Source organism: Phyllobates terribilis, unplaced genomic scaffold, assembly GCF_046119375.1.
Source record: "Phyllobates terribilis strain yellow unplaced genomic scaffold, ASM4611937v1 Scaffold_5__5_contigs__length_657084704, whole genome shotgun sequence".
NCBI classification, from domain to species: Eukaryota; Metazoa; Chordata; class Amphibia; order Anura; family Dendrobatidae; genus Phyllobates; species Phyllobates terribilis.
In genome coordinates, this window is record NW_027362765.1 from 32,482,233 (window position 1) to 32,509,338 (window position 27,106).

Here is a 27,106-nt window from a genome sequence, read left to right on the forward strand (position 1 = left end):
CACATTTGAGGAGTCCCTTGAAAGGGGAGAGCGAGTGCTACAAAGTGTATATCTCTGATTTTCGATTGGACCTTCAGAACCGTAGCAAACGATACCTGATTTTGGACATGTCTGGTACAGGAACCGCTTTGACTATTAACATACTCTGTCCGTTTGCAGTCTGCTCCCCTAGGGACTGAGATCTGCGTCCCCAAAGTTGTAGGAGCGATTTGAGATGCAGACCTTTAGTGTGAGACTTTGATAGTATGTGCCATATAGGGCCCTCACTCTCACAGTCTCACATTTAGCATTGGCCGGGTAGGTGTGCCTTGCTTCTTGGGGCGCTGCTCCTCAGGGAAATGGTGTACATACACATGCATTTCTTGGCAACAAAAACGCTGCTGAAAAAAGTGCGTTTTTTGCCCCGTTTTTGCTGCCAAGAGATGCAGAAACCTTGATGATTTTTAGTGAGACTTTGATAGTGTGTGCCATATACGTCCCTCACTCACAGTCTCACAACTAAAAAATTACATCGCTATGTGCGCGCATTGAGTATTTGATTGCAGAATTTTCTGCAAGGTTTCTGCATCTATTGGCAGCTGATGAAAAAACGTGCATTTTTTGCCCCATTTTTGCTGCCAAGAGATGCAGAAACCTTACCGATTTTTAGTGTGAGACTTGGATAGTATGTGCCATATACGGCCCTCACTCTCATAGTCTCACATTGAAAAATGAGTTACCCTGAATCAAGGGAAATATTATGCCGGTGATTATCTTCACGAAGCGTTCAAGACCCTTGAAAGATAATGGCTTCCAGATATAGGATTTTCATGCAAGCATGGATCTCCCTGCCGATTTTTAGTGTGAGACTTTGATAGTTTGTGCCATATATGGCACTCACTCTCACGGACTATATCTCATCCAATATATTCAACCCAAGTCCGACGGTAATCCTGGGGTTAAAGGGATGTCCCACGTTTCTTTTTTCAAATATCTTTATTTAGCTCCAAAAAGCATTCATTACTGTACAAAAACGCTTAAAAACACATGCCAAAAATGCATTCAAAAACGCGCATTTTTTCAACAGCATTTTTGCTGTCAAAAGATGCAGAAATCTTGTAGAAGTTTTTGCAATCAAATACTCAACATGCGCACATTGCCTTAAAGAGATGTTCCACGTTTCTTTTTTCAAATATCTTTATTTAATTCCAAAAAGCATTCATTGCGGTACAAAAACGCTTAAAAAATGCATGTAAAAAAAAGCATGCAAAAACGCACCAAAAATGCGCGTTTTTTTTCAGCAGGAGTCCCATGTTTTTCCATGGAATATCGATATGTGCACACGTTGAGTATTTGATTGCTGAACTTTCTGCAAGGTTTCTGCATCTCTTGGCTGCAAAAACGCTGCTGAAAAAAATGCAAGATTTTTGCTGCCAAGAGATGCAGAAACCTTGCCAATTTTTAGTGTGAAACTCTGATAGTATGTGCCATATACGGCCCTCGCTCTCACAGTCTCACATTAAAAAATGACCTACTGTCATGGTTGCATTACTGACTGTGGCCTAGGGATGTTGTGAGTGACAGCTCAGCCGTCCTATGGAATCTGGAGTGTGCTGGGTTGTCAGCATTTTGATTGACAGCTCTGCTGTCCTACCTGGTTCAGTCTGTGGGTGTTTCCCCCAGGTGTTCTCATCCTTCAATCATTTGCAGGGTATTTGACTAGGCAGCTGCTAGGAGTTTGTCAGTTATAACTCTTCTTAGCTGGATGTGGTTGCTTAGTTCTGTGCCTCTGTGCCTCTGTGCCTCTGTGCCTCTGTGCCTCTGTGCCTCTGTGCCTCAGACCCTAGACCCTGTTGCTGAACCTAGGATTTGTCGTGACTATTCTTGTGGATTTCCCCTTCTGCTTTTTGACTCCTGGCATCTGACCCCATATTTGATCCCTGACAATCCATTTGTTGTATTCCCTGGTTTTGATGCACCCTCCTGGCACTTGATCCATGAAGTGTTTCCTGACCATGCCTTTGACTTACCCCTCTGTATTATGAGCCCTCCTGGTATCTGACCTTGAACCATCTGACCACCCTGTATCACGGCTTGCCCTTGAGTAGTGACTGCCACATTACAACTGATGGTATACTTTTTTTTTTGTCTTTCCTTGCCTGTATGGAGCCTGTTAACACTCTTTGTGACCAGGTGGTGAATTTGAATCAATGATGCAGGTTCTGCCTAGGGAATGCCAGTCTGGGATCATCACTGTACCAGTTGCAGGGACAAATAACTAGTCTTATGAAAACTTCCTTTAGTCCTTCACTGCTAGCGGAGACCTCAATGCCTGTCCCTTATGATGTCCAGTTGTTCTCCCCCCGAACCTGTAGTGGCCCTCCCTGATACATTTTCTGGGGACAGAACCCAGTTTAGGGTGTTCAGGGAGAGCTGTAGGCTATTCTTTACCCTTCAACCACAGTCTTCAGGCAATCAGTCCCAGTGGTGGGACTAGCTATGTCCCTGTTTTGAGAGGGGCCCCCAGACTTGGACATTTTCCTTGTCCCCACAAGCTCCAGAATGGTCTTCATTTGATGCCTTAGGGGTTATCTATGACGAACCTGACAGAATCCAGGTTGCTGAGGCTAGGATCATGAACCTGACACTGGGGAGCCACACCCCTGCGTACTACTGTACTGAGTTCCAACAGTGGTCCACTGAGTTTCTGTGGAATGATGCAGCCATGAGGTGCCAGTTTCATACAGGTCTGTCTGAATCCCTGAAGGGTGCTCTAGTTCTGCATGATCCCCCTTGTTCTTTGATGGAAGCCATAACCCAGGTTGTATGGATGGACCGCAGAATTCGTGAGAGGCATGGTAGTTTGCGGGATGCCTTGTATCCTTCCCCGGAGCAGACCCGTTTACTCATGGTAGGACAAATAGAAGTTGGAGCTGCCAGTTTTTGTGCCGTGGAGAAAAAACAGACACGACCTTGGACTCTGTTTCTACTGTGGTCTCACAGGACTTTTTATTTTTTTTATTTTGTTTAACGACTGTTCAGCTCGCCCCAAGTAAGTAAGATGTCTGAAAAATGTCTACGTCTGGGTGATAATCGAGGAGGTCATCCAGACTTCCAGGTACCCTTTTTCTCCTCAGATAAAGTACTACTCAAAACTATTTTGCCTTTCAAGAACTAGGCATTGCTAGCATTGGCTTCCATTGACTGCGGGTCTGCAGCTAACTTTATTGATTCTGAAATGGTTCATAAATTAGGATTAGGGACAGTTAGGCTGGCAAAACCCATCCAAATTTTTGCGATTGACCAAACTCTGCTGCTTCAGAACTGTGTCAAATTTGTAACTATGGAATTCATACTTTAAATAGGTCATGCACATGGGAAAGAAAAACAGCAGTCACCCATACATATTAAATGGGAAACCGTTGGGGAAATCTGACATGGAGAAGGACCTGGGCGTCTTGGTTAATAGCAAATTAAATTGGAGTGCCCAGTGTCAGGCAGCAGCTGCGAAGGCAAATAGAGTCATGGCATGCATCAGAAGAGGAATAGGGGCATATGATGAGAACATTGTATAAAGCGCTGGTAAGGCCGCACTTAGAATATTGTGCACAGTTCTGGGCTCCGGTGCTCAGGAAAGACATATTGGAGCTAGAGAAGGTACAAAGGAGGGCGACTAAGGTAATAAAGGGAATGGAGGGACTAGAATACCCAGAGAGGTTGTCAAAATTAGGCCTATTTACGTTGGAAAAGAGAAGGCTTAGGGGAGACCTCATAAACATGTATAAATACATCAGGGGGCAGTACAGAGATCTCTCCCATGACCTGTTTATACCAAGGATGGTGACAAAGACGAGGGGGCACACTATGCGTCTGGAGGAAAGGAGGTTCCTGCACCAGCATAGAACGGGATTCTTTACGGTCAGAGCCGTGAGACTCTGGAATTCTCTGGGAGAGGAAGTGGTGATGCCCAACTCACTTAAAGAGTTCAAGAGAGGCCTGGACACCTTTCTTGAGAACAATAAAATTACATCTTATGCTTAGTTAATTAATCCAGGGATTTAATCTGACTGCCAGATTGGTGTCGGGAAGTGAATTTAAATTGGCCTATACCGCATGGTTTTTTGTTGCCTTCCCCTGGATCAACGCTGCGGAATAGCTGCAGTGCACAAGAAATAGGCTGAACTGGATGGACGCTTGTCTTTTTTCGGCCTTATAAACTATGTAACTATGTAACTATATGACTTCACTCAGAATCCATCCCGTTTTGTCTTGGTTAGGGTACCTGCTGGGGTGGTACTGAGGCTTCTATGGTTACTCATTCACAATCCAGTTATTGATTGGTGTCAGAAGGAATTTAAGTGTGGCCCCAAATGTCATAAGAAATGTCTAAGCTCTGTGCAAGTATGCTCCACAAGTCTGGAGGGTCTACCGGGGTACTTGATTGACTTTAGACATGTGCTCTCAGAAAAAGAAGCAGAGATATTACCTCCCCCATCACCCTTATGACTGTGCTATTGATCTTGTCCCTGGTGCTAAATTACCTATATACCACCTGTATAATTTATCTGGGCCTGAACGTACAGCCATGAAAAGTTATGTGAATGAAAGTTTACAGAAGGGTCATATCTGTCCTTCCTTCTTCCCCTGTAGCTGCTGGATTCTTCTTTGTAAAAAAAGAAAGATGGGGGAGGTTGGTGGGGGTCTCCGTCCTTGCCTCGATTTCCAAGAACTGAACAAGATCACGGTTGAGAATACATACCCACTTCCACCCATCCCTGACCTTTTATAATCAGCTTACTGGGGCTAAATGGTTTTCTAAACTGGATCTTAGAGGGGCTTACAATTTAATACGCATTCGGAAGGGTGATGAGTGGAAACCGGTGTTTTTAACATCGGAGGGTCTATTTGAAAATCTTGTCATACCTTTTTGGTTAACCAAGAGTTTCAAAACTTTATGAATGATGTATTTTCTTATTGCATTGGGAGATTTGTTGTTGTTTACCTTGATGTATGTATTTTCTCGCCTGATTTGGATTCTCATCGTGAAAATATATGAATGCTACATAGTAACATAGTAACAGTTTTTAAGGTTGAAGGAAGACTAAGTCCATCTAGTTCAACCCATAGCCTAACATGTTGATCCAGAGGATGGCAAAAAAAAACATGTGGCAAACACTAAGCTCCACATTGGGGAAAAAAATTCCTTCCCGACTCCATACGACAATCAAACTAGTTCCCTGGATCAACGCCCTATCAAGGAATCTAGTATATATAACCTGTAATATTATACTTTTCAAGAAAGGCATCCATGCCCTTCTTAAATTTTAGTAGTGAATCACTCATTACAACATCATGCGGCAGAGAGTTCCATAGTCTCACTGCTCTTACAGTAAAGAATCCCCGTCTGTGATTATGATTAAACCTTCTTTCCTCCAGACGTAGAAGATGCCCCCTTGTCCCCGTCTCTGGCCTCAGAGTAAAAAGATCAGTAGAAAGGTCTTTGTACTGTCCCCTCATATACTTGTACATAGTAATAAGATCACCCCTAAGCCTTCTTTTTTCCACACTAAATAACCCCAAGTGTAATACCCTGTCTTGGTATTGCAGACCCCCCCAGTCCTCTAATAACCTTGGTCTCTCTTCTCTGCACCCGCTCTAGTTCATCTATGTCTTTCTTATATACCGGAGACCAGAACTGTACACAGTATTCTAAGTGTGGTCGCACTAATGACTTGTATAGAGGTAAAATTATGCTCTCCTCATGAGCATCTATGCCTCTTTTAATGCATCCCATTATTTTATTTGCCTATGCAGCAGCTGCCTGACACTGGCCACTAAACGTGAGCTTGTCGTCCACCAATACACCCAGGTCTTTTTCAGTGACAGTTTTGCTCAGTGTTTTACAATTAAGCATATAACTATACATTTTATTTCCTCTGCCTAAGTGCATTACCTTACATTTATCCCCATTAAAGCTCATTTGCCATTTATCAGCCCAAGCTTCTAGTTTACATAGATCCTCCTGTAATATAAAATCGTCCTCCTCTGCCCCAGTTTATTACAAAGATTGAGGGAAAATTCTTTGTTTGTGAAAGCTGAGAAATGTGTGCATTTTTTTTAATTTTTTTTTAATTTTCTTCTGTTCAGGTGGTTTCATTTCTGGGATACATTTTGTCGGCTGATGGTTTTAAAATGGATCCTGGGAAGGTGCAAGCTATAATAGATTGGGTTCAACCTTGTGACCTAACCTCGTGACCTGAAAGCGTTGCAACGTGTTCTAGGATTGGCCAACTATTATAGGAAATTTATTAAGGGGTTTTCTCGTTGTTAAAATTCTTACTGACCTCACATGTAAGGGGGCGCACCTCAAGATTTGGTCGCCAGATGCTATTGGGGCTTTTTAAAAATTGAAAAAGCATTTTGTCTGCTCCTGTTCTAATCCAACCCAATCTTCAGGAACCATTCATTATAGAGGTGGATGCTTCAGAGGTCTGACCGAGTGCCAAATGTGCATTATACTTCTATGTATGCCCCTGATGAGTATAATTGTCTTCTTCTTCTATACTTTAAAGAACAGCAGCAGAACAGGGGACATGTATACCATGATAAGGGACATATACCAGGATTGGCTGTATGTTTTATTTGGGATTGAGGGGGGGTCCCGGTCCAAATCTTACACCGGGTCCCATCAGACTATAGTTACATGTGTATTATACTACATGGATGACTGAGCTGTGCTGTATATTATATGGAGGACTATGGGCTGTGTATTATACTACATGGATGACTGAGCTGTGCTGTATATTATATGGAGGACTATGGGCTGTGTATTATACTACATGGATGACTGAGCTGTGCTGTATATTATATGGAGGACTATGGGCTGTGTATTATACTACATGGATGACTGAGCTGTGCTGTATATTATATGGAGGACTATGTGATGCATTATATTATATAGAGGACTATGGGCTGTGCATCATGCTACATGGATGACTGAGCTGTGCTGTATATTATATGGAGGACTATGGGCTGTGTATTATACTACATGGATGACTGAGCTGTGCTGTATATTATATGGAGGACTTTGTGATGCATTATATTATATAGAGGACTATGGGCTGTGCATCATGCTACATGGATGACTGAACTGTGCTGTATATTATATGGAGGACTATGTGATGCATTATATTATATGGAGGACTATGGGCTGTGCATCATGCTACATGGATGACTGAGCTGTGCTGTATATTATATGGAGGACTATAGGCTGTGTATTATGCTACATGGATGACTGAGCTGTGCTGTATATTATATGGAGGACTTTGTGATGCATTATACTATATGGAGGACTATGGGCTGTGCATCATGCTACATGGATGACTGAGCTGTGCTGTATATTATATGGAGGACTATGGGCTGCGCATCATGCTACATGGATGACTGAGCTGTGCTGTATATTATATGGAGGACTATGGGCTGTGTATTATACTACATGGATGACTGAGCTGTGCTGTATATTATATGGAGGACTATGGGCTGTGTATTATACTACATGGATGAATGAGCTGTGCTGTATATTATATGGAGGACTATGGGCTGTGCATCATGCTACATGGATGACTGAGCTGTGCTGTATATTATATGGAGGACTATGGGCTGCGTATTATACTACATGGATGACTGAGCTGTGCTGTATATTATATGGAGGACTATGGGCTGTGTATCATGCTACATGGATGACTGAGCTGTGCTGTATATTATATGGAGGACTATGGGCTGTGCATTATACTACATGGATGACTGAGCTGTGCTGTATATTATATGGAGGACTATGTGATGCATTATACTATATGGAGGACTATGGGCTGTGCATCATGCTACATGGATGACTGAGCTGTGCTGTATATTATATGGAGGACTATGGGCTGTGTATTATACTACTTGGATGACTGAGCTGTGCTGTATATTATATGGAGGACTATGTGATGCATTATACTATATGGAGGACTATGGGCTGTGCATCATGCTACATGGATGACTGAGCTGTGCTGTATATTATATGGAGGACTTTGTGATGCATTATATTATATAGAGGACTATGGGCTGTGCATCATGCTACATGGATGACTGAGCTGTGCTGTATATTATATGGAGGACTATGGGCTGTGCATCATGCTACATGGATGACTGAGCTGTGCTGTATATTATATGGAGGACTATGGGCTGTGCATTATACTACATGGATGACTGAGCTGTGCTGTATATTATATGGAGGACTTTGTGATGCATTATATTATATAGAGGACTATGGGCTGTGCATCATGCTACATGGATGACTGAACTGTGCTGTATATTATATGGAGGACTATGGGCTGTGCATCATGCTACATGGATGACTGAGCTGTGCTGTATATTATATGGAGGACTATGGGCTGTGTATTATACTACATGGATGACTGAGCTGTGCTGTATATTATATGGAGGACTTTGTGATGCATTATACTATATGGAGGACTATGGGCTGTGCATTATACTACATGGATGACTGAGCTGTGCTGTATATTATATGGAGGACTTTGTGATGCATTATATTATATAGAGGACTATGGGCTGTGCATCATGCTACATGGATGACTGAACTGTGCTGTATATTATATGGAGGACTATGGGCTGTGCATCATGCTACATGGATGACTGAGCTGTGCTGTATATTATATGGAGGACTATGGGCTGTGTATTATACTACATGGATGACTGAGCTGTGCTGTATATTATATGGAGGACTATGGGCTGTGCATCATGCTACATGGATGACTGAGCTGTGCTGTATATTATATGGAGGACTATGGGCTGTGTATTATACTACATGGATGACTGAGCTGTGCTGTATATTATATGGAGGACTTTGTGATGCATTATATTATATAGAGGACTATGGGCTGTGCATCATGCTACATGGATGACTGAACTGTGCTGTATATTATATGGAGGACTATGTGATGCATTATATTATATGGAGGACTATGGGCTGTGCATCATGCTACATGGATGACTGAGCTGTGCTGTATATTATATGGAGGACTATAGGCTGTGTATTATGCTACATGGATGACTGAGCTGTGCTGTATATTATATGGAGGACTTTGTGATGCATTATACTATATGGAGGACTATGGGCTGTGCATCATGCTACATGGATGACTGAGCTGTGCTGTATATTATATGGAGGACTATGGGCTGCGCATCATGCTACATGGATGACTGAGCTGTGCTGTATATTATATGGAGGACTATGGGCTGTGTATTATACTACATGGATGACTGAGCTGTGCTGTATATTATATGGAGGACTATGGGCTGTGTATTATACTACATGGATGACTGAGCTGTGCTGTATATTATATGGAGGACTATGGGCTGTGCATCATGCTACATGGATGACTGAGCTGTGCTGTATATTATATGGAGGACTATGGGCTGCGTATTATACTACATGGATGACTGAGCTGTGCTGTATATTATATGGAGGACTATGGGCTGTGTATCATGCTACATGGATGACTGAGCTGTGCTGTATATTATATGGAGGACTATGGGCTGTGCATTATACTACATGGATGACTGAGCTGTGCTGTATATTATATGGAGGACTATGTGATGCATTATACTATATGGAGGACTATGGGCTGTGCATCATGCTACATGGATGACTGAGCTGTGCTGTATATTATATGGAGGACTATGGGCTGTGTATTATACTACTTGGATGACTGAGCTGTGCTGTATATTATATGGAGGACTATGTGATGCATTATACTATATGGAGGACTATGGGCTGTGCATCATGCTACATGGATGACTGAGCTGTGCTGTATATTATATGGAGGACTTTGTGATGCATTATATTATATAGAGGACTATGGGCTGTGCATCATGCTACATGGATGACTGAGCTGTGCTGTATATTATATGGAGGACTATGGGCTGTGCATCATGCTACATGGATGACTGAGCTGTGCTGTATATTATATGGAGGACTATGGGCTGTGCATTATACTACATGGATGACTGAGCTGTGCTGTATATTATATGGAGGACTATGGGCTGTGTATTATACTACATGGATGACTGAGCTGTGCTGTATATTATATGGAGGACTTTGTGATGCATTATATTATATAGAGGACTATGGGCTGTGCATCATGCTACATGGATGACTGAACTGTGCTGTATATTATATGGAGGACTATGGGCTGTGCATCATGCTACATGGATGACTGAGCTGTGCTGTATATTATATGGAGGACTATGGGCTGTGTATTATACTACATGGATGACTGAGCTGTGCTGTATATTATATGGAGGACTTTGTGATGCATTATACTATATGGAGGACTATGGGCTGTGCATTATACTACATGGATGACTGAGCTGTGCTGTATATTATATGGAGGACTTTGTGATGCATTATATTATATAGAGGACTATGGGCTGTGCATCATGCTACATGGATGACTGAGCTGTGCTGTATATTATATGGAGGACTATGGGCTGTGTATTATACTACATGGATGACTGAGCTGTGCTGTATATTATATGGAGGACTATGGGCTGTGCATTATACTACATGGATGACTGAGCTGTGCTGTATATTATATGGAGGACTTTGTGATGCATTATATTATATAGAGGACTATGGGCTGTGCATTATACTACATGGATGACTGAGCTGTGCTGTATATTATATGGAGGACTTTGTGATGCATTATACTATATGGAGGACTATGGGCTGTGCATTATACTACATGGATGACTGAGCTGTGCTGTATATTATATGGAGGACTTTGTGATGCATTATATTATATAGAGGACTATGGGCTGTGCATTATACTACATGGATGACTGAGCTGTGCTGTATATTATATGGAGGACTATGGGCTGTGTATTATACTACATGGATGACTGAGCTGTGCTGTATATTATATGGAGGACTTTGTGATGCATTATACTATATGGAGGACTATGGGCTGTGCATTATACTACATGGATGACTGAGCTGTGCTGTATATTATATGGAGGACTTTGTGATGCAATATATTATATAGAGGACTATGGGCTGTGCATTATACTACATGGATGACTGAGCTGTGCTGTATATTATATGGAGGACTATGGGCTGTGTATTATACTACATGGATGACTGAGCTGTGCTGTATATTATATGGAGGACTTTGTGATGCATTATACTATATGGAGGACTATGGGCTGTGCATTATACTACATGGATGACTGAGCTGTGCTGTATATTATATGGAGGACTATGTGATGCATTATACTATATGGAGGACTATGGGCTGTGCATCATGCTACATGGATGACTGAGCTGTGCTGTATATTATATGGAGGGCTATGTGATGCATTATATTATATAGAGGACTATGGGCTGTGCATCATGCTACATGGATGACTGAGCTGTGCTGTATATTATATGGAGGACTATGGGCTGTGCATTATACTACATGGATGACTGAGCTGTGCTGTATATTATATGGAGGACTTTGTGATGCATTATATTATATAGAGGACTATGGGCTGTGCATTATACTACATGGATGACTGAGCTGTGCTGTATATTATATGGAGGACTATGGGCTGTGTATTATACTACATGGATGACTGAGCTGTGCTGTATATTATATGGAGGACTTTGTGATGCATTATACTATATGGAGGACTATGGGCTGTGCATTATACTACATGGATGACTGAGCTGTGCTGTATATTATATGGAGGACTATGTGATGCATTATACTATATGGAGGACTATGGGCTGTGCATCATGCTACATGGATGACTGAGCTGTGCTGTATATTATATGGAGGGCTATGTGATGCATTATATTATATAGAGGACTATGGGCTGTGCATCATGCTACATGGATGACTGAGCTGTGCTGTATATTATATGGAGGACTATGGGCTGTGTATTATACTACATGGATGACTGAGCTGTGCTGTATATTATATGGAGGACTATGGGCTGTGTATTATACTACATGGATGACTGAGCTGTGCTGTATATTATATGGAGGGCTATGTGATGCATTATATTATATAGAGGACTATGGGCTGTGCATCATGCTACATGGATGACTGAGCTGTGCTGTATATTATATGGAGGGGTGCATTATAATTCTATGGAGCCCCATGATTTCTATGTATGCCCCTGATGAGCATAATGGTTTATTTTATTCTATACATTAAAGAACAGGCCTCACAAATGAATTACTATTTTTATTATTACTGAACTATTACAATTACAAATAAACCAGTTTATAATTTTTTAATTAGTTTTATTTTTGTATTACTAAAATCTCTGTACCTAAATCTGTTGATCCAGAAGAAGGCAAAAACCCCAGGACACATTCAGCCAATTTGCATCACGGGGAAAAATTCCTTCTTGACCCCTAGAAAAGGTGATCAGTCCTAGAACCCTGGATCAAAAGTACTACTATAGGTGTTATAGTGTCGGCCATCACTACCTCTTGTGATAGAGCAGTCAGGCTGTGGAATGCCCTGACTGTAAAGAAACCTTTCCTGTTTACGAACATGTTTTAATACAGTGTAACATAAAATAGGTATTCAAATGTCCATTCAGCAAATTTGAATTTACTCTCCTTAAAGAAGTGCAGTGCTGAGACATCTTCCCGGTGTTAAATTTCCCTATTAAATAAAGCATTTTTCTATGTACATTCACATTGTGAGGCGTCATAATTAACCCTTTCTGTCTCCATGCAGAGAGTTGGGGCAGCCACGGCCTCGATGTGAATGCAGCATCATGGCATCTGATTCTCAAGCTGCTCCTAGGAGTCTGAGAAACGCATGCCCTGATGTCACATTCACATCGTGGCCACGGCTAACTCCGCTCTCTGCACGGAGGCAGAGGAAGGGGGAATGAGGCAGTCCCGCGATGTGAATCTATTTAGAAAAATGCTCTGTTTAATAGGGTAGATGTAACACTGGGAAGTTGTCCCAGTGCTGCACTTCTCCTTTAAGTTATAAAACATTTACTTTATTAAACAACTCCCATCACCCCAAACCCCCACAAATCAATGTGTCATTCTTAAACACTTTTGACAGGTCATAAGGTATGTCAAAAGTTACTGATCACAGAAGGTCTCATAAGTGAGACCCGATATGATCAAAAGCTTTTGACATGTCCTGACATATCCAACAAAATCCATAGAAATGTCCATTCAACAGAATAAGTGTCCTTTTAAAAGTGTCCTTTCCATTGTCCTGGTGTAAGTCAACACTTTTTCCATTTTTCAAAAATATCCTTTACCCTGGGCAAGTTACTTTTCCAAAGTTTCTGTGAAATACACCTCTTCACCTCCTCTTCATCTGGCTGATCATCCTTAAGAAGTCTGAATATATATAGTCCACTCGCATTCTGTTCGGTCTTCTCCTCCACCTATCATACAGATGTGGTCCATTCAGTGGGAACTTGACCAGGCATTCTTTTAAAGTTGGTGGTTCGGTCCCAATAGTTAGGGGATATAAGGAAATAAATCTTTGAAAATCCTCATCTTTGGTCTCTATGGCGGAAGGTCCAGGCTTATTTTTCTTTTTCTCGATTAAACTTTAATTCTTTTTCAATTGCAGCTCTGTAAAAGACATATTTTAGTGAAAAAAAACACAGGAAAATGCAGTACTTGTGAAAGAATGATCAAACAAAAATATTCTATTTTTCAAGTACTCACAGTGAGGAGGAAGGCTTCTCTTGCAGTCTGTCGAGAATTTGTGTTGTCATCATGGATGCCTTCACCATATTTTCCGTTGTCTTCTCCCTGTAGACACGTTCTGCTGTGGGATTTGAATGTGCCAGGTATTTTGCAAATATGTCTTTGTGATTAGTGTCCTTGCAATTGGAAGCAATTAATGTCTCTGCGTTCCTCCTGATCTCTTGGCTCGTCAGTCTTTAATCCAAATTTGTGCAATAGAAGAAATAAATGTTAAAATACATGTTTGTAATGTTGATATATAGAATCTAAGTGTCACTATTCAGAAATACTTACTTTTTATGAAATCTTGCGATATCATTAGAAACATTGTGGATTTTTCCCCCCGATGAAGAAATTCTTGATGTCCATTGATTTTTTTTTCAGGAATGTAGGCCGGACTTTTTCAATATAAATTTGAAACCACTAAAAAATAAACTGAAAATGTTAGATCAATCATAGAGAAGATAGATAGACAGACGGATAGGAGATAGAAAGATAGATATTTACCCTTTCATCTTCTTTATTCAAAATCAATACCGCAATCTGGTTTGCTGCTGTCTTGTGTTCATGTATTTCGACACCTACATGACTTTCAGGATAAGGATCTCTTTTCTTCCACTCCTCGACCTACAAGATAAGAAACTGTGAAATTTGCATTAATAAAGCTATAACTAATTGATTTATAAAAAAAAAAAAAAAAAAAAGGGAAATGTACTACAGGTTACTTACAGTCATATTTTGCACCACACCAGGTCGTTGTAATTTATTCAACATTATATAGCATTCAAGATAGTTGCAAATAACTAGCTTGTCACTATCTAGAAGCCTTTCATCCTGGTCCGCCTTGTTTATGGCCTTTTCAAAATCTGTCTTTGCAACTCTCAGGATAGATTGCATCTCGTCTGGTCTTTTCATCTCGTCCAATAAGCGGTTTTCTCTGGAAATACAAGAAATTCAAATTACATTGATGAATAAAGTAACAAGGCACATTTTCTTCCTAGTAACAAGGTACATTTTTTTCCTATTAATTCTTTTACACTTACTTCTTCAAGATATTCTCCCTGGAGATTCCTTTGCTTAGCCTCTTCTGAAATACTCCTAGCTGGCTGAGGTACATTCCCGCTGCTCCATATGTCTCCTGGTCTTTATGATGAAGGGATGTTGCATTCATTAGGTAAGATATGAACCGCTTAACATTTTTCATATAATTAAAGACAGTCTGGTGAGTGTTTCCGATTTCCAATAGTTTGTCAAAATAGTCATTGGTTTTCTCGATGTCATATATAAACTTCAGTGAAGGCTTCTCCTTGTCCATGAAGTACATAAAGCGAGCGATGTTCTCTACCTCCTGCTTGCAAGGTTTTTGATAAATATCTTGCAAAGCCAGCAATTGGTTCCAAATCCAGAGAATGCCTCGTGTACATCCCAGCCTCGGCCATTTTAAGTCATAGTGGATTGCTCCAGACAACATTGGGCTCAGTTGTTGCTGCTTCAGATTCCATCGGTGATTCTTCTTCTTCTCCTTCATCTTCCTCATGTGGCTCGGCTGTGTCTTCTTTGGTTTCCTTCCTTCCTTTGGCTGTGGCAGCTTCACAATCTCCCTTTGAGGTTGCATCTTCTTGTTCTTCGGTTGTCATCTCAGCTGTTAGGAGTCCTTCTATCCTCATGTTGTGAACCTTCTCGCAATGGCCATTCTTCTGGGGCATTCTTGTATGACATGGCTGATTAATGATTTTAAAACCACGTCCATTAAGAAATGCAATTACTTTTTCCAGGCACCCACCGTTACATACCGGCTCCTCCACCTCATTATACTCAATGGCCAGGCCCTTTTCTGCCACAGCAACCAGATTTTTCTTTGCTTGTGGGAGGGTAGCCTTGATCTCATCCTCGCTCCTGTTTCTTTTGCATTTTCTTCTTAGGTGGGTGCCAAGGTTCTCATCTATCTTGTAACAGATCGGGCAGGTCATCGGGGTTCTGTTGTGCACCTTGGATTCCATGCTTAAACCTAAGAATTAAAACAAAAGCAAAGAGATACAAAATGAAAAGGTTAAGTTGTTTTTTTTAAAAGCTGTTGGGTTGGTTAAAAGAAAAAACTGTATGTAAAGAAATCAAAAAGAGCAAAAAGTAAAAATCAGGTTGGACAAAGCAGTCCAGTAGACAGAGCAAAGCAGTCTGTGGAGATCAGTCCTGTAGAGAGAACAGAGCTTCACTGGATCGCCAAGAGCAGTCTGAGCAATTAGACTCTGATCTGGCCTTTTATACACAAAACTGAGACACCTTGACCAATACGATCAGTCTCTGTAATGATAGCCATTGAGAACGTTTGAAAAACATTCCCATTTTCTGGGTGTGAAAACTAGCTCTTAGGGGGCATGGCTGACACTTAAAGAGATAACTGTTTGCAAAAACTGCTCCAGAACATCGCCATCAATAATGTTAAATATGCTAAAAGTAAAGAAAAATATGATGAAAGATAGATAATAGTCACCGGAATAGAGCAGCACAACCATTAAACAGAGAAATGGTGCCAGGTGCCCGGTGTTAAAATCAGGACTCATAATAGAAGACACAAGGGACAACCTTAAGTACTCCATGGTAAAGTAAAATCAATGTAGCATTTTTATTCCATCATACAAGAGGATCCATGTTGTGGCATCACACCAGCTCACACTGTTATGTTCAAGCATGAGATTGCTGTGTGAGATGCTGAAATGTCATAACATGTATTCTCTTCTAAGATGGAATAAAAAACACAACTTTACCTTGGCATGCTGTAGGTTATTCTTTATAAGATAGATGGAGAAGAATAGAAATAGATTATAATAAGTAAAGGAGAAATATAATATAAATTATCTTTTTCATCCAAGTGACGTGGTAGGACGACTGGTACACATTTGGGCAGTGTCCCTCCTTCTGTCTGTTGGATCTTCATGCCTTTAAAAGACAAAGACAATGAAGATTGAAATTACAACCTCATGAGGATAAACAGTTTGAGGGTTTTGTTTTTTTGTTATTTTCCAATAACTAATGTCAAACAGTGAGTACTATTAGTGCCTTGAGGGGCTCCTTTCCTGCCCCATCCTCTATTTCTGGAACCTCATTATCCTGAGCAGGGGAGAGGGCGATTTTGGATAATTAGATGGGTATATGAATAAAATGACCATTAGTATACAATCAGGTGTTGCATGCACAAACTAGCTATAGACTGTTTCATAATTTTGATGTATTCACCTGGTAGTCCAGATCTCATCCGGTTCACTAATCTTCCTCTTGATCAGTCACGTCCACTTGGAGTCTTCAGTCCTCTTCCCTGCGGTCTCCCTCCTGGGCAGTGCAGGCTTCGGCATTCCTAAGGAAAAGTTAATAAACCTTATATTTTACTGTATTTAGAAGCAAAGTAGGAAATATATTAAAACATACACTGCCATACCAAGTCCACATTCCTAGATGTTTGAGTTCTCAAAATGCTAATGTTTTTAAAAGGTCACTGATTTTACCTGGGTGATTGTTGAGTCATGGCGACACTAAGGTGTAAAGGCTAGGTTCATAATTGGATTAAAAAGTTAGCATGTGGGGGCGTGGCCTGGCTATGGAGGAGTGAAGTCGCAGGGTTGTTTGCTCCCGTCCCTGGCCCAGCTTCGGGGCATGCCTATCACATCAAATCGAGCCAAAATACTGCCAATGCCAGCAAAAACGAAATGGAACATAACACAGACCAGTGTGAGTACCCAGCGGGCATCTCCAACGAACATTACACGCTATCTGAGAAGCACTGCACTTGCTTCCCCTGCACAAGCGGGATCTAAGATGGCGTCGGCGGGCCCTGCACAGCGCTCCTCGGCTCCTGCATCGGAGGCTCTGAGCCCACGTGGTAAACGCTCCCCATCAAGATCAATAGACCGGACGATGCCTTCGTCGGCGGAGGACTCTCGGATGTGGGAGAATACAGGAGACCTCACCGTCGCAGCTACGGAGGACCCCCCCCCAGTCCAAGATGGTGGACCCTGGTTTCGCGCCTCCGGGATTCAGGTGCGTGGTGGGGGATAGCTACGTGCTCCAACCCACAGACACTTCAGACTCGGCAGGGCTTACCTCTGCTGCGGGTCCGGACTTGCAGAGACCCTAGTGGTCCACCGATGACGAGAGATCCCCTGAGAGGGGCCCCTTTCACACATTATTGCGCTCCCCCTCTCCTGGCTGCTCAGAAGAGAGCCAACAGGATGATATATCTCAGCATGAAGCAGTGTGGAGAGATCTCAAAGCTCGAATACGAGCTATTCCAACCAGGGAGGACATGGAGTCCTATATGTCCAGACTGGAGTCCTCCTACAGAGCTGAAACCGCTGCCATTAGAGGGGACATGCAAGAGTTAACAGAAAAAGTGTCCGCTGCTGAGTCACACACAGCATCCATCGCCCAACAAGTTAAATCTCATGAACAAACTTTGTCCTCCCACTCATACCAATTGGAATACCTAACAGATTTGATAGATGATATTGAGAACAGAGAAAGGCGCAATAATATTAGGATTAGAGGACTTCCAGAGACAATTGAGCACAATAAATTGGATGAGACACTGCGCAATTTGTTCAACTCTATTCTGGGTCGGCCCTTAGAGAGTGAGTTGGAATTAGACAGGGCCCATAGATCCCTGGGTCCCAGACCCTCTGACATGTCAAAACATCGAGATGTGATTTGCCGGGTTCATAAATACAAAATCAAAGAAAGCATCTTAATAAGGGCCAGAAAAATGGATTCTATTCTTTATCAAGATCATTCTGTACAACTCATGTCTGATTTATCACGTCACACACTTCAGAAGAGGAGGACTTTAAGACCTCTATTAGAGGTTTTGAGACAGCAGAACATATTATATTCTTGGGGTTTCCCTTTCCGCCTACAAGTCCGCCATTCTGGGGTTTTACATGTGGTACGCTGCCCTGGAGACATCCCGGCTTTTGTTAAGGGCTTGGGGATCCCCCACGTATCTATATCATCCGAGGATTGGCCAAGTCTCCCAGGAGGCCCCAAGTCGGATCTCAACCCACAATCACAAAAAGTGACAAGAAACAAAGCCAGATAAGAATCTAGAAGAGAGATCAATAGGAAACACGTTTCGTATCCCCCAGATTGAAACATCTCTCACAAAAAGGATCTGTGGTCAATTCTCTAGCCCTCAGTGCTAGTCAAGCTGGTGAAAGAAATTAGAATGTTATGTTCCTCTAAAATGTTCTCAACGTAGTTGATGTTTTAAATACCTCACATATGTGACTGGATATCAGTGACAAAACTAATTATACTGTGTCAATGGTATTCAGTTCTTGGGAGGTGCAGATATCTTCTCACAAGGTTATGTGATATATTGATTTGAGATTTAATATAGCGATAAGCAGATGTTAATCTATGTCAGTTTTTGGCTGCCTTTATATCAAAGTTCTAGTACAAAAGGTTTGGCCTGTTGTTTGGGCTTGGGGGGGGCAGCTCCTCGGTAGAAAGCCCATTCTCTCAAGGGGTTTACACACTGCTGGCAGGTGTAAAATAGACTCATCTCCCCTCATCAGACTGTTTTCTTTATTCTAATTTTATTTTTTGTTCCCCTTTCACTTTCTCGTCCCTTTCTTTATATTTCTGTCTCCCATCTTACCCCACCCCCTTCCTCACCATTGGTAATCATGTCATCTATTAAAGTAGGTTCATTGAATGTAAGAGGCTTTAATGTCCCACAGAAACGTTCTCAAATTTTATACTCTATGCACAAACAAAAAGTTCAGGTTCTTATGTTACAAGAAACGCATTTTAAAATGGGGCATGTGCCTGTTCTTGGTGATCGGTATTATTCTCGATGGTTTCACAGCACTAATCCGGATTCACGCTCTAAGGGTGTATCCATAGCCATACACAAATCGTTGGCTTACACCTTCATAGATTCCCTCATTGATGATAAAGGCAGATATGTGTTTTTAAAACTTAAAATAGCGGAATCAATATATACAATAGCAAATTGGTACCTCCGTAACAAAGACCAGATCCCCATGTGTAGGTCCTTTCTAACATCCCTCTCTGAATTCGCAGAAGGTATTCTGATTGCAGGTGGAGACTTTAACTTCACATGGAATCCCGCGCTAGATTCATCCTCAGGAAGGGGTGTTGTCCCTTCAAGAAGGCTCCGATCACTGAAGCGGGCCATCCACGCCCTCAGATTGACAGACGTTTGGCGAATCTTAAATCCTCATGGTAAGGATTACACATATTTTTCTCCTGCGCATGGTTCATATAGTCGCATTGATTTCTTCCTGTTGAGTCATCACGCTCTTTCCTTAAACCCATCTGCCACAATAGGCGACATGTTGTGGTCTGATCATGCTCCAATTTTTCTATCCCTATCTATTCCTTCCTCTGTCCGATGCTCGTGGACATGGAAAATGAATGATCACCTTCTCAAGGATAGTACCTGCATGACGGAATTAAAAGATTCTGTTGATTCTTTTATGCAAATTCACAAAACAGATCAGACCTCAACTCCTCTGCAATGGGAAACTCTAAAATGTGTCATGAGAGGCGTGTTGATCAAACATGGTTCAAGACTCAAAAAAGAAAGAACACAGAGGGTGAATGACCTGTTGAGACAGATACACATATTGGAGACATCGCACAAACATACATTGTCACCTAATACACTTGCAGAACTATCAAAAAAAAGGAATGATCTTAAGATCTTGCTTGAGCAAAAGTATCTAAGACATAGGGAGCAAACTAAAAGTTTTTTTTATGAATCGTCAGATAAATGTGGACGGGCACTCTCAAGATTGCTTCATCCTCGTTCTGTGGCAACATACATTCCATATATCAAGAAACAGAATGGGGAGGATGCCCATAACCCTTCAGAAATTATCGAGATATTTCGCTCATACTATGAGAAATTATATAATATTAAAGGGCAATATTCTGATCTCTCTCCCTGTGACCTAACTGCCCGAATTAAAGAGTATATACAGGATACTTCTTTACCATCCTTAGATAGCCAGGTCTCTGGGGAACTGGAAAAAGACATTATGGAGGAGGAGGTCAATCTTGCTATTCAATCTACACCATCTGGTAAAAGTCCTGGTCCAGACGGATTTACCCCAGCATTCTATAAGTCCCTTAAAACTCAACTATCCCCTATTATGCATAAAACATTTAACTCACTAAATGATAAGACGTGTTTCGTCCCCCAATCATTGGAAGCCCATATTAGTATCCTTCCTAAACAGGGTAAAGATCTTACAAGCACGGCTAATTATAGACCCATATCATTAATAAACGTAGACATTAAAATACTCTCCAAAATTCTAGCAGAGAGACTGGCCCCATTGTTACCCTCCCTTATAAACACAGATCAAGTAGGATTTATTCAGGGCCGAGAGGCAAGAGATAACACCATTAAGACTATGTTGCTAATCTCCAAAGCTAAAAGCAATTCCGTATCTATGGGCCTTCTATCTGTTGATGCAGAGAAGGCTTTTGATAGGGTTCATTGGCAATTTATGAAGGAAGCACTAAACCAAATAGGCATTGGACCACGATTTTTACAGTTGATTTTCTCCTTGTATTCAGGTCCTACTGCCAGAGTTAGAGTTAATGGAGCCCTGTCCTCACCCTTTAAGATACAAAATGGGACTAGACAGGGGTGCCCTCTGTCCCCCCTTCTGTACGTGATAGTGATGGAACACCTGGCCAACGCTATAAGGAAAAATAGTAGTATTCAAGGGGTAAAAATAGGTACAAGGACTTATAAGACAGCACTATATGCAGATGATCTCCTCCTCTATGTATCTCAACCTCAGACATCTCTTCCTTCGTTAATGAAGGAGTTTGACAGATTTGGGTTCCTGAGTAATTTCAAAGTTAATTACTCAAAATCGGAGGCATTAAACGTATCGTTGCCGCAGAGAGAGGTTAGACAGGTGATGGACAACTTCCCTTTTAAGTGGAAATCGGAGGCGATAAAATACTTGGGAGTGCTCGTTTCTTCTGACTTGTCAAAAATGTATGCGCTAAACTACCAGTCTCTCTTGGAACGTACATGTAAAGATTTACTAAATTACAGTAAACTGAGAATGTCCTGGTTTGGCAAAATGAATGCTGTAAAAATGGATATACTTCCCCGCTTTTTATATATTTTTCAAACTGTCCCTATCTCTCCCCCATGCAGCTTTTTCAGCAGATTACGTACAGTATTAACTAGGTTTGTGTGGGGTAAAGGTAGACCTAGGATAAGTATGCAGACTTTGAACCGCCCTAAGGCAGCTGGTGGAGCTGGATTTCCGAATTTTAAAACATATTTTCAAGCCTCTGCTTTGGGTCGCCTTCTAGACTGGCACTATAATTCTTTGACAAAGCAATGGGTCACTGTTGAGCAGGAGGGAGTAGTTGTTCCTTTGAAGCACCTTCCTTGGCTCTTCGCCTCAGATGTTTCCTCAATTGGAGGTTTGTCTGAATTGACTAGGGGTACAATCAAAATTTGGCATGCAATTATGAAAAAATACTTTTCCTCTAGTACAATCAGCCCTCTTATGCCATTATTCTCCAATCCCTCCTTCCCTCCTGGATATTTGAGGGATTCTTTTATGGGATGGAGAGCTAGGGAGGATGTTCGCCTTCTGCAGATATTCGAAAATGGTAGATTTCCATCATTTAATACAATACAAGACAGATATCCGTCTACAAAACTCCAGTGGTTGGAATATCTACAGTTACAATCGTTTTTGTCGTCCAGGGGGGCAGTGCCCCTGTTCCAGTGTACACCATCTTCCTTTGAGAGACTGTTTTTGCAGGAAGCTCCTCCCAACCATGTAATATCCATGCTTTATAATTGTCTGATGGGGGTAAATATCTCAGGAAAGCTTAATTTTCAACATAAGTGGGAACAGGAATTGGGACATGTCATACCCTCATCAGACTGGGAAAAAAGTTTCTTGTTTACACACAAAATGTCGGGTGCAAATTATGCGCAGGAGAAAAATTTCAAAATTATGGCAAGATGGTATCGGTATCCTGTGAAACTCCACTCCATGTTTCCGGCAACTTCAGACATGTGTTGGCGATGTGGAGTGGAAAGGGGATCTATGCTCTGGTGGGAATGTAGTCGGATCAAACCTCTGTGGGATAAAATATTCTCTAACTATAACCTAATTACTGGAAATAGGGTTGAGAACTGCCCTGAGATAGCCCTACTTTCCATTCTGCCTTCATCGATTAGATCCCAAAAAAAAGATATTTTAAGATTTTGTTTAACGGCAGCTCGTGTGGTGATTCCACGTTATTGGAGGTCACCTCAAATCCCCCCAATCTCAGAGTGGTATAATGAAATGGCTAATATCTGCAGAATGGAGGAGCTTTCTGCTGATTTCAATGATTGTGCGGATAAATTCATGAAGATCTGGAGTGTTTGGATCTTGTTTCAAGACTCGTCGGAGTTCCACGGGCTATTTGGGTAAAAACTGATGAATAGGCGAATTGGATCCGGATTGGTGCTGGAGATCATTAGTGAAATTAAAATAGAACCTTAGCTCAGATTCCCCTGCCCCGTTCCCATTCCTTAAATCCTTCTCTCCTTTCCTATTTTCACTTTCTTATTACTTCTTCTCCTGCTCTCCCCCCCCCCCCCTTTTTTTTTTTCTCTCTCTCTCTCTCTTTCTTTCTTCTTTTCTCTCGTTTTGGCATTGTTGATATTTGATATATACTCTTGGTTCCATTGTTGGAACAGACAAAAGTAAGCTTATATTGCTGGATAAAGGTGCCTCAGTCTTATAAGAAAAATAGTAGATATGTGAATATATAATATTTTGATCGTCGAGACTGAGCACTGGCTCCTACTGATGTTGATTTTGTATGTTTATGTCTTTTATTATTTCAATAAAAAGAGATTATACTAAAAAGTTAGCATGTTACAAATACCTAGTTATGTATGGGCTGGTACCAGGGCTGTGAAAAGTGTAATTTTTTTTGTAACTGACAAACATGGTGGTGGAGGTTTATTGTGAAAAGGATGAACGTTTAATGTTATAGTAGTTATGAAGACCTAAATAGCTTTTCATAGCTGGGACACAGCTAACAAAAATAAAATAAAAATGTGATATTATAGAGTGTCCACAGGTTTGGGCAGTGTCCTCATCAAGGCGACGTAGGTAGACAATGGGAACACATTTTGGTAGTGTGTCCCTCCTTCTGTCTGTTGGATCTTCATGCCTTTAAAAGACAAAAAAAAATGAAGACTGAAATTACAACCTTATATGAGATCAGACAGTTTGAGAGTTTTTTTTTTTTATTTTATTTTCCAATCACTAATGTCAGACAGTGAACACTCATTACCTTGAGGGACTCCTGTCCTGCCCCACCCTTTTTCTCTGGGACCTAGTTATCCCGAGCTGGGGAGAGGGTGATCTTGCTCTGAAAAAAGATAATTAGATGGGTATATGAATAAAATGACCATTAGTATACAATCAGGTGATACATGCACAAACTAGCTATAGACAGGTTTATCATTTTGGTGTATTATTCACCTTGTAGTCCAGATCTCATCCGGTTCACTAGTTGTCCACTTGGAGTCTTCAGTCCTCTTCCCTGCGGTCTTCCTCCTGGGCACTGCAGGCTTCGGCATCCCTAAGGAAAAGTTAGCAAAACCTTATATTGTACTTTTTTTTTAACTGCCAAACATGGTGGTGGAGGTTTAATGTTCAAAGAATCAAAGTTTAATGTTATAGTAGTTATGAAGACCTAAAATAGCTTTTCATAGCTGGGACACAGCTGAAAAAAAAAAAATAACAATGTGATATTACAGAGCGTATATGAATTTACTACCCACAATATATTACCTTGAAGTGCTGTCTTGAGCCTCATCACTGGTTTCTTTCCCTGCCTGTGCCACCAGTTTGTATGCATGGCATATGTCCATCAGGGTCTTCTCTCTATGCGTCCTTTCTGCAGTCATATTGGTGTGTGCTACATATTTTGCAAAGAGACACTTCTCTGAGTCTGAATAGTTTGGGAGAGTCCATGTCTCACATACCCTCCTCACAAGTTGACTTGAGATCACCAGAAGTTTGTACCATGAAAAGAATACAGAAAAAATAAAATACATTGCACTACATTAATTATTGAAGAATGATAAAAACCAGGGGTGTTGGGGTCCCCCATTCACATGAATGGGGTCCATGTTCAGGTTGGGGTACTGTTCTGGTACCCGAGCTTGAACTTTTAATAAACTGTTCGGCGTTTGGCTGAACCCGCCAGACCGGAACAGTCAGGGGTTCGCCCATCACTACTTCTGAGCGCCATTCATTGCATATTTTGGGTGCTGCACATCTTATTGGCGCTCAACTGATCAGTGATTAATAAGAGATCAATAATATTAGCCCAGAACAGTTTGCTACCACTGCCATCCTACCTAGAAAGGAATACAGAAAAAAATACATAGCACTACATTTGCTATTGAAGAATGATAATGTGCTTTTTATTCAAGAATAATTGGTCATTTTTGTAAATCTTACTTATTATGGTACCGTGCAATGTCATTTGAGACATTGAAGATCTCCTTCCCCGAGGTTGAGAGTTCTTCCTCACAAGCTTTGGTCTGACTCTTTCATAGTAGACTCTGAACCACTAGAAATAAAACAAAAGGAAATATTAATAATTAATATAGTAAAATAATAGAAATGTGTCATCATTTATTAAATCAGAAATGAATAAGGAGCATGACTAAATCTCACCATTTCTTCTTCCTTAGTCAGCACAAATGTCGCCACTTGCTGTGTAGCGGTCTTGTGTAACTTTACACCGATAACAACGAGCTCTTCCCCCATCATATGTGTGGCTAATCCTCTCCTTCCACTCAGACACCTAAGGATGAAGAGACCAAAGGTTCGACATAAAGAAAAGTAAACCAAAAATGAGTATGAGTAGTGAATAAAGAGAAGAGAGGAACTTCCAGTCATGTTCTGTACGACCTCCGGTCGCTGCAGATGCTTCAGGACAAGCAGGGCCTGTAGATAGTAAATCGTTTTCAGCTGGGTGCTTTGACGAACACATCCATCTTTGGCAGCTTGAAGACACTTTAAAAATGATTGCTTTGCCACATCCAGGATCTTCCGTCACTCCTGAGGTGTACTTTGTGATGTTGTCAGTGCAAGGTACCTAAAAATAAAATTAATAATAGAATATTACAGTATATACAAGCCACACACAGCACAAATATATAAAAAAATATCTACTTCAATACTAAGTGTATGAGGGTTATGATATCTCATAAGAAGAAGAAAAAAGTGTAACAAAAATGAATGTAATAAGGTAATGAAGGGGACCAAAAACAAGGGGTGTTACTCACTATGCAAACAATTAATTACAATAGGAGAGGAAAGGCTGCATAGTATAATAGAGTGCACACAACACAATAAAAGGAAATCAGATATTATTATGTTACAAATATGAACAAAACAAACCATTAAAATCAATTCAAAACATTCATGATCAATATGGTGTAATGGGAGATAGCAAAAAATGGGAGGAAATAATTTACACGGAAGGACTGCCCAAATACAGCAGATTCAGGTAATTAAATGCCAAGGTAAATGCTATATGTGAAATACCCAAAACTGGTGAGTGTTCAGGGGGAATACAACAAAGTGTCAATGCCCCATAAACAATCAAGCAATTATGCAGAGTGTTTGCATCAAATAAGTGGAGTTATAATTAACCACTTGTACTCCCTAAGATAATCACATGGTATAAGATACACATACACTAAATAAACACCACCAAGAGTCAAGCTAAACAAACCACAGGGCCACCTATGGTAGCATTAACACATATATGGCTCAGTGGTTAGCACTGCAGTCTTGCAGCGCTGGGGACCTGGATTCAAATCCCACCAAGGACAACATCTACAAGGAGTTTGTATGTTCTCCCCGTGTTTGCGTGGGTTTCCTCCGGTTTCCTCTCACATTCCAAAGACATACTGATAGGGAATGTAGATTGTGAGTCCCAATGAGGACAGTGATGATGATGTATGTAAAGCGCTGTGGAATTAATGGCGCTATATAAGGGAGTAATATAAATATATCATGAGCAGACACTAATATGCATTTTACCTAATATAGACCTCCAAATACCAATATTGCCAGGGCCATTTTGCTTTGCAAAGGCAATTCTTAACTGTCAGATTGCTAATTGAAATAGCAGGGTAATTGCATTACCAAGCTGCAGGTGTCAATATTGCATTCCTTAGTAATTACCAAGCAGTGTTTTAAGGTTGAGGGAAATTAAATGGAGGAGAAAATATATACATTTAGATTTTACATT

At 41.0% G+C, this 27,106-nt stretch overlaps 1 protein-coding gene across 1 annotated transcript in view; it reads left to right on the plus strand.

Annotated features, from left to right (window-relative positions):
• LOC141271843 (uncharacterized) overlaps positions 1-27,106 on the plus strand; it is a 165,227-nt gene that overhangs the window by 38,194 nt on the left and 99,927 nt on the right. The gene's annotated exons all lie outside the window — the stretch shown is intronic.